Source organism: Schistocerca piceifrons, chromosome 9 (assembly GCF_021461385.2).
Source record: "Schistocerca piceifrons isolate TAMUIC-IGC-003096 chromosome 9, iqSchPice1.1, whole genome shotgun sequence".
NCBI lineage: Eukaryota > Metazoa > Arthropoda > Insecta > Orthoptera > Acrididae > Schistocerca > Schistocerca piceifrons.
The window spans coordinates 154,993,762-155,002,587 of NC_060146.1; the positions used below are offsets into that span (position 1 = coordinate 154,993,762).

Below are 8,826 nucleotides of genomic sequence, written 5' to 3' on the forward strand. Positions count from 1 at the left end.
CCTGTTGAGGAATGACAGCCAGCTGGACACACGGACACACACACACACACACACACACACACACACACACACACACACACACACACACACACACACACACACACACGGCATGTGTAGTATCAGTGAGAGTGCTGTCCATGTGTAGAATGAGGAAGGTGCACAATCTATCTGAGTTTGACAGAGGGCAGATTGTGATGGTCCAGAGAGTCAGCACAAGCATTAAGGAAACTGGGTGACTTGTTTGGTGTACAAGGAATTCTGTGGAGAGTGTCTTCAACACATAGCAAAACCAAAGTGAAACTCCATCCAGATGTCATCGGGTTGGATGGCCATCCCTCATTACAGATGTCAGAAGTAGTAGGTTGAGCAGACTGGTAAAACAGAACACGCGGCGAACTGTGGTAGAACTATCATCAGACTTTAATGCTGGGCATAGTACAAGTGTGTCCGAATGCACAGTGCACCGGACACTCCTAATGATGGGCAGCCACAGCCAACGTCCCGTGCATGTGCCAATGTCAACACCACAACACCGGCAACTATGACTGAAATGGACATGTGACCATGGCATTGGATGCTGGTGCAGTGGCGGAATGCTGAGGGTCTGACGAATCCCGATACCTTCTTAACACCAACAGGAGGGTGCGAATCCATTGCCTTCCAGGGAATAGCTCCTTTACACCTGTACTGAAGGACAGAGACGAGCTGGCAGTGGCTCAATTATGCTCTGGGGAACATTCATGTGGGCATCCATGGGTCCAGTGGAGCTCGTGCAAGGCAGCATCATGGACAAGGAGTATTGTACACTGGTTGCTGATCATGTACACCCCTTCACGATGATCATGTTCCCCGACAGCAGTGGCATTTCGAGAAGATAATGCATCATGTCACAAGGCCAGGAATGTGACGGAGTGGTTTGAGGAACACAGTTGTGAGTTCCAGTTGCTATGGTAGCTCCCCAACTCATCAGATCTGAACCTGATCAAACACATCTGGGATGTGATTGAATATGGCGTCAGAGCTCATTGTGCCCCTGCTCGGAATTCGTGGGAATTACGTGTGTGTGTGTGTAGATGTGGCACTAACTCCATCCAGCAATCTACCAAGGGCTCACTGCTTCCATGCCACAATGTGTAGCCACTGTTATGTGAGTCAAAAGTGGATTAGTGTTAACTGAGCAAGGATTAGAATGTGATGAAATTATTTACTGTGAACTAGAGGGATACTTCTTAGCAAAAATAAACTGTAGACAGCAACAAAAGGTTGGTGGTGTCACAGTTTATGTTAGGGCGAATCTTGAGGCTAAGAAAATAAACTATTTAGATAAGTACATCACAGAAGAATTGATCAAAGTGACAAGCATTGAACTCCACATCAAAGGATGCAGGAAGATTATGAGAAGACACAGTTATAGGGATTTATCATCCACATAAGAACATTAAAAAAAAGAAGTACATGCAAATGGGATTTGACAAACCTGAAAAATGAAAATACACTGAAGCACTATCAACTAGAAACAGACAAGAAAACAAATGCAGAGGGCTGCAATGACATCCAAAGCAGCTGGGAAAAAATAAAAATTGGTATTTTAGAAGCAGCAGAAGAAGTAATAGTAGGAAAAGAAAGGACAGAGAAAAGGAAGGAATGGATTACTAATGACCAACTAAATATGATGGAAGAAGGAAGGAAATTAAAAAATTCTGTGAAGAGGGAAGACCAAGAGAAATACAAGAGTCTGAAAAACAGAATCAACAGAGAGGCCAAACAAGCAAGAGAAAAATACCTTGATGATCTCCGTATTTCAGTTGAGGACAACATGAGAAAGGGAGATATTGACAAGATCTATAAATGTGTGAGACATTTCTTTGGACACAGAAGAAACAAGTGTAAGGCTGTGATGGATGAAAATGGCAATATGTTGGATGACGATGATGAAGTTGCAGAAGATGGAAACAATATATAGGAAAAGTGTACAGCGGATCAGAACTGTCTGAAAACATCATGGAAGAAGAAGTAATATTACCAGCGGTGGAAGGAGCAAGGCAGAAGTGAGAAGTAGAATTGCTCAAGCAAAGGCTGCTTTTAACACGAAGAAAAACATCTTGACATCTAAGAGCATCAGCCTTGAAATCAGGAAAAGATTTTTGAAATCATATGTGTGGAGTGTGGCATGCTATGGGTGTGAAACATGGACTCTCGGGACAGAGGAAGACCAGAAGCTAAATTCTTTTGAAATGTGGTGCTATAGACGCATGCTCAAAATAAAATGTATCGACAAGGTCACAAACGAAGTGGTTCTGGAAAGAGCAGGTGAGAAGAGAAGCTTCTGGAGTTTCATTGTTAAAAGAAGAGTGTAATTTACAGACCATCTATTAAGACATAAAGGACTCCTGAACACAATCATAGAGGGATATGTGGATCAAATCATGAAAGATGTGGGATGTAACACCTATAAAGAAGTGAAGAGAAAAGCTGAAAGACACACAGAATGGAGACAAGCTGCCATTGTAGCTGTTGCAAACCAATCCTTGGTTTGACCACTACAGAAGAAGAAAGAAAGGTTAAGATAAGGAGATACATTTAGTAGGATACTGGGATGCATGGCAATCTCATTATTGAGGCAATATTTTGCAATATTAAATTAGGTACATAGGAATGGGATCTGCTTTACCATCCTAAAAGGTCAGAAAACAAATGTGCCAGATTCTTTGTTATTATGCTAAGATATTTTATCTTTTGCTGTCCTGTTAAGGAAAGACAAGAGAATACTAACCCATAACCACAGTGCAAAAAACAGCAGACTGAGACTTCCAACAAATATGGTCAAAGTCAGGCAAAATATCCAGGACCTGGATGTGCTACACAAGTCATCAGATTTTCAGGGATAAGTATAATGAATCAAAAAAATCTTTCAGAAACAGCTTTCAAGTCTAAGAAAACAGATGTACAGCAGTGAAATAGCTCAATCAGCCACTACAGCCAACACTTCAAGGATAATAGTGAATAAACTTTGCAAAGTCATTCCAAAGCCAGAAACTGAAATTGTAAACATCAGATATGAAGGACACATAACTAAAAATCCCAATGAAATACAAAACATTTTAAATATATATTTTATATCTGCAGATGTCAATCCATTTAATCCCAAAACTTAAGTGGTAAGGTAGAGCTCATAAGAGCCACCTTTTGAATTGAAAGGAGTGGTTGAACAAGGCAGGATGACAAATAACCTAAAGAATAAGTACTCATCAGGCTGCGAAGGTTTGCATTGTGTTGTTATTTAAAAAATGTAATAAAGAATAAGTTAAAATACTTATGCATCTGATTAACTGCAGTATGCAAAATGTATTGAAATGGAGCACACTTAAACCAACACACAAAAAAGGATCCAAGGAGGAGGTTTAAAATTTCAGATTCATCAGTGACACCCATATTCAGTAAAGTACCTGAAGCTATATTCAGTAAAGTACCTGAAACTCTATTGCTGGAACAGCTCAGTCATTATTTCTCCAAAAATAACTTGCTAAAAGAGGTGCAGCATGGCTTCTGAAAGGATCACAGCAATTAAGAGTTTCCTTGATCAAAGTATACAAAAAACATGCATATTTCTGGACCCCAGTAAAGTGTTTGACTCAGTGAACTATGAGTTACTCTTCAGTAAACTTAACGCCCAATCGTGTGGGCCGGCCGCTGTGACTTAGCGGTTCTAGGCGCTTCAGTTCGAAACTGCGCTGCTTCTATGGTCGCAGGTTTGAATCCTGCCTCTGGCATGGATGTGTGTGATGTACTTAGGTTAGTTAGGTTTAAGTAGTTCTAAGTCTAGGGGACTGATGACCTAAGGTGTTAAGTCCCATAGTGCTTAGGGCCATTTGAACCAATTGTGAGATGCACGACACGGGGTAAATCCTATTTTACAAGTTATTAGGGTTTCTTCCTTTTCCGTTCATGTATGGAGTGTGGGAAGAATGATTATTTGAATGCCTCTTTGTGTGTAGTAATTATTCTAATCTTATCCTAACAATCCCTATGTGAGTCATACTTAGGGGGTTGTAGTATATCCCTAGAGTAATCATTTAAAGCCAGTTCTTGAAACTTTGTTAAAAGACTTTCTTGGGCTAATTTATGTCTGTCTTGAAGAGTCTGCCATTTCAGTTCCTTCAGTATCCCTCTGATACTCTCCCATGGGTTAAACAAACCTTTGACATTTCGTGCTGCCCTTCTCTGTATGTGTTCAATATCCCCCGTTAGTTCTTTCTTACGGAATGGACAGTGTCTTGAAAGGAGGATGTCAGATGAACATCAACAAAAGCAAAATGAGGACAATGGAATGTAGTCGAATTAATTCAGGTGATGCTGAGGGAATTAGATTAGGAAATGAGACACTTAAAGTAGTAGATGAGTTTTGCTATTTGGGCAGCAAAATAACTGATGATCGTCGAAGTAGAGAGGACATAAAATGTAGACTGGCTATGCCAAGGAAAGTGTTTCTGAAGAAGAGAAATTTGTTAACAACAAATATAAATTTAAGTGTCAGGAAATCTTTCCTGAAAGTATTTGTATGGAGTGCGGCCATGAACAGAAGTGAAACATGGATGATGAATAGTTTAGGCAAGAAGAGAAAAAGAAGCTTTCGAAATGTGGTGCTACAGAATAATGCTGAAGATTAAACGGGTAGATAACATATCTAATGGGGAGGTACTGAATAGAACTGGGGAGAAGAGGAATTTGTGGCACAACCTGACTAAAAGAAGGGATCGGTTGGTAGAACATGTCCTGGAGCATCAAGGGATCACCAATGTAGCATTGGAGGGAAGTGTGGAGGGTAAAAATCATAGAGGGAGACCAAGAGATGAATACAGTAAGCAGATTCAAAAGGATGTGGGTTGCAGCAGTTACTTGGAGATGATGAAGCTTGCACGGGATAGAGTAACACGGAGAGCTGCATCGAACCAGTCTCTGGACTGAAGATCACCACCACAACAACAACCACCTTCTTTGTACGGATCCTACACACTTGAGCAATATTCTAGGATGGGTCACACAAGTGATTTGTAAGCAATCTCTTCTGTAGACTCATTGCACTTTTCCAGTATTATACCAATATACCACCTGCTTATCCCTAAAAAGTGTTACACCTAGGTCCTGGTATGAGTTGGCTGATTCCTATAGTGATTCATTGATATTATAGGCACAGGATACTTTTTTTTTCATTTCTTGAAGTGCACAATCTTACATTTCTGAACATTTAGAGCAAGTTGACAATCTCCACACCACGTTGAAATATTTTCAAGATCAGACTGAATATTTATGCAGCTTCTCGCAGATGGTACTTTACTTCAGATAACTGGATCATCTGCAAAAACCCTCATTTTACTATTAATATTGCCTGCAAGGCCATTAATATACAACATGAACAGCAAGGGTTCCAACACACTTTCCTGGGGACACACTTGTAGTTACTTCTACATCAAACAATGACTCTCCATCCAAGATAACAAGCTGTGTCGCCACCTTCCACAAAGTCCTCAATCCAGTCACAAATTTCACTCGATACCTTATATGATCGCACTTCTGACAATAAGTGTAGGTACGATACTGAGTCAAATGCTTTTTAGATAAAGAAACATTATATCTACCTGGTTGCTTTGATCCAAAGCTTTCAGTATGTCATGTGAGGAAAGTGCATTTCATGAATGATATTTTCGAAAACCATGCTGGTTGGCATTGAGGAGGTCATTCCGTTCAAGATACCTCATTATGTTTGTGTTCAGAATATGTTCTAAGTTTATACAACAAATCAATGTCAACGATATTGGATGGTACTTTTGTGGATCACTTCTACTACGCATCTTGTAGACAAGTGTGACCTGTGCATTTTCCGAGAACTGGGCACAGTTTTTTGTTTGAGGGATCTATGATAGATTATAGTGAGAAGAAGGGCTAACTCAACTGCAAATTCAGTATAGAATCTGACAGATATCATCGACGCTTGGAGCTTTGTTCAATTTTAACTATTTCAGCTGTTTCTCAACACCACTGGCGCTAATACTTATTTCATTCATCTTTTCAGTGGTACAACAAATAAATTGGGGCAATTCTCCTGGGTTTTCCTTTTAAAAGGTGGATTTGAAAATGGAGTTAGGCATTTCAGCTTTTGCTTTGTCATGTTCAGTTTGAGTTCCTGTCTCATTCACTAGGGACTGGACACTAACTTTGATGCCACAAACAGCCTTTCCACATGATCAGAATTTCTGTGGATTTCTTGAAATGTCAGTTGACAATATTTTGCTAACAAAGTCATTGCAGGCATCATGCATTGCTCTCTTGACAGCCGAAAGTGTTTCATTCAGCATCTCTCTATTTATAGCCCTATGATTTATTTTACACCTATTATGCAGTAATTTCTGTTTTTTTAGAAGTTTATTTACTGTGACTGTATACCATGGGTTTCCCTCCCATTATGAACTGTTCTACTGGGTATGTGTCTATCCAGTGGTTGGTTGACTATTCTTTTAAACTTGTGCCAGAGTAACTTTACATGCTCCTGACCTGTGCTGAAGTTTCAAGTGCTTCACTGAGATATGACATTGCTGACTTTTTATCTAGTTTACTGAACATATATATGTTTCTGGATGTTTTAGTTGTCCTGTGTACTTCCATAATCATTGCTGCCACAACCATGTCATGGTCACTGATAGCAGTTTAGATGTGGGCATCTTCAAAGAGGTGAGATCTATTTGTTGCCATTAGATGTAATGTATTCCCATCATTGAATGATTAAGTCCACTGATGATTACAGTATAATTGGAAAATGGACGTAAAAGTCAAGTGAGGTTTTCTCTAAAGTTTTCAGTTACATCAGGAGATGAGTCTTGTGGGCAATAGAAGGATCCAATTATCATTTTATGCTCATCCCTTATAGTGATAGCAATGCTGCATCCATGCAAATGCTAACTACACATCTAATTGAATGTAAGCAGTGTAAAAAGCTGACTTACAATATCAATTCTCAAGTCGTAAGTTCCCAGTCCACATATAAAACAGCAAGGCTCAGTTTTGGTGCCTTACACCTTCCTTGTGTACATAAATGATAGAGAGCTACCTCTCAATTCCCAGTTAGTAACCTGTGCAGATGATGCCTCACTGTTACTCGTTAGAAAACAAAATGTTGAGTAAACATTGGTTGCAGCTGAGGGACTACATCGAGTAACAAGTTATTTCCAGGACCAAGGTCTGAAGGTTAATGTCAACAACAAATCACGGTCACTGTCATTCAAACTTGCAAGGTATATACAGAATACTGTAAAATTCAAGGTATTTACCTAGGTGAAAATCTACAATGGGTTAACCAAATCAGTTTTACATGTAACAATACCAGTAGTTCACTATATAGACAGCTATCAAAAACAGTTTCTGAACAGACATTAAAAACACATTATTATGGGGCCATTTTCACAGATTAAACATGGACTAGAGATGTGAGGGTCTGATGCTACATCCAATGAACAGAATATTAACCTTGGGGGGGGGGGGGGGGGAAGTAAAAAAAAATAGAGAGAGAGAGAGAGAGAGAGAGAGAGATATTTTTTAAGAACTAAGCTAAACACAACAGACCATAGTGCATGCATTAATGTCCTGATGTGATATAATAAACTGCCGAGCTCTATAATGTGCCACAAAGGGAACTTATTCAAAGTGAAGCTGAATTCATTCTTGATTGGTAAGTGCTTAAGTGCTTATATTCTTTGAATGAGTACTCATGTTAAACTGAACTGAAATCTCTGCAGATTTTGTTATGTAAAATCTGGACATTTGTAATAATTATGATGTAAGATCTTATTCTATAGTCTTTTCTAAGTACACTGACATTGGTACCAGTACATGTTAGCAATTATGCATATACAAAATGTATCTGCTCTCTGTTCAAACAAAAACTGTAAATTCTGTTGTCTTGCCAAGTAATAAGACACATACATCTAAGTAAGATATACGTACCGTTTACGCTTATACGTAGTCACTTAGGCATATGTAAAATGCATTTACTGTTTGTATGAAATTTGTAAAAAAATGTTACAACATTTGCAAAAATCTTCAACTGGTGACTCGCATGCAAAATACAATAAATAAATAAAACGGGACAATATATAGTATCGCACTTTCAGGCACTGTAGCACAACAAACAGAGAAAAAGAAGGGCGTCTGTTGGATAGATCTTTCATGCTCTGTACCACTCAAACTACATATTTGCAGAACAAGCAAGTAGAAATACACAACCCACCAATTGCGGCACAATAGCGTCGTAAACTGTGAAATCGAGATTGCGCTGTACGATGTGCTTTTGTTACACAACTTGTGCACAACACAAGCGATCTCTTCAGCCAATCAGAACACAGAATGAGATGCCATTACACGTTTTGCGCGAAATACAAACGACGGAAAAATTTTACGAATGAAACACGAATAAAGTAGATATTCCACTGTGATGTACATAAGTTACAGTACCAAGCAAACCGGTGTTGTAACACACCAGTAATTTTGAGGTAATTGCAGGCGCCGGTTTCCGACAAAAGGCACGGAACAGAAGTAGCTAGTCATTCTTGCAACATTTTTCGAAAGTATTATAATTTAGCAGGACGGGTAAAGTTTGCCTGCTTCAGCAAAAAGCTGATGTACTTATTTCTTTATGGCGATGTGCTCGATGGAACACATACTCAGCTAGATAACCCGCCAAATGTTTGGTCTTTCTGCCATATGGTGGGATGGCACCTCTGAGGTTCCGCGACGTTCTGTCCATGTTCAGTGTGTCAACAGAACGATCTTCCGTAT

General features: G+C 39.4%; 1 protein-coding gene across 7 annotated transcripts in view; it reads right to left on the reverse strand.

Moving 5' to 3' along the window:
- LOC124716994 (speckle-type POZ protein-like) overlaps nt 1-8,338 on the reverse strand; it is a 55,755-nt gene extending 47,417 nt beyond the window's left edge. For 6 of the 7 annotated variants that reach the window (XR_007005689.1, XR_007005691.1, XR_007005693.1 and 3 more), the window contains exon 1: nt 7,996-8,272. The gene's annotated coding sequence lies outside the window, so the exon portion shown is untranslated. The other variant, XR_007005690.1, reaches the window with a different exon arrangement.
- Between the last annotated feature and the right edge of the window lie 488 nt (nt 8,339-8,826).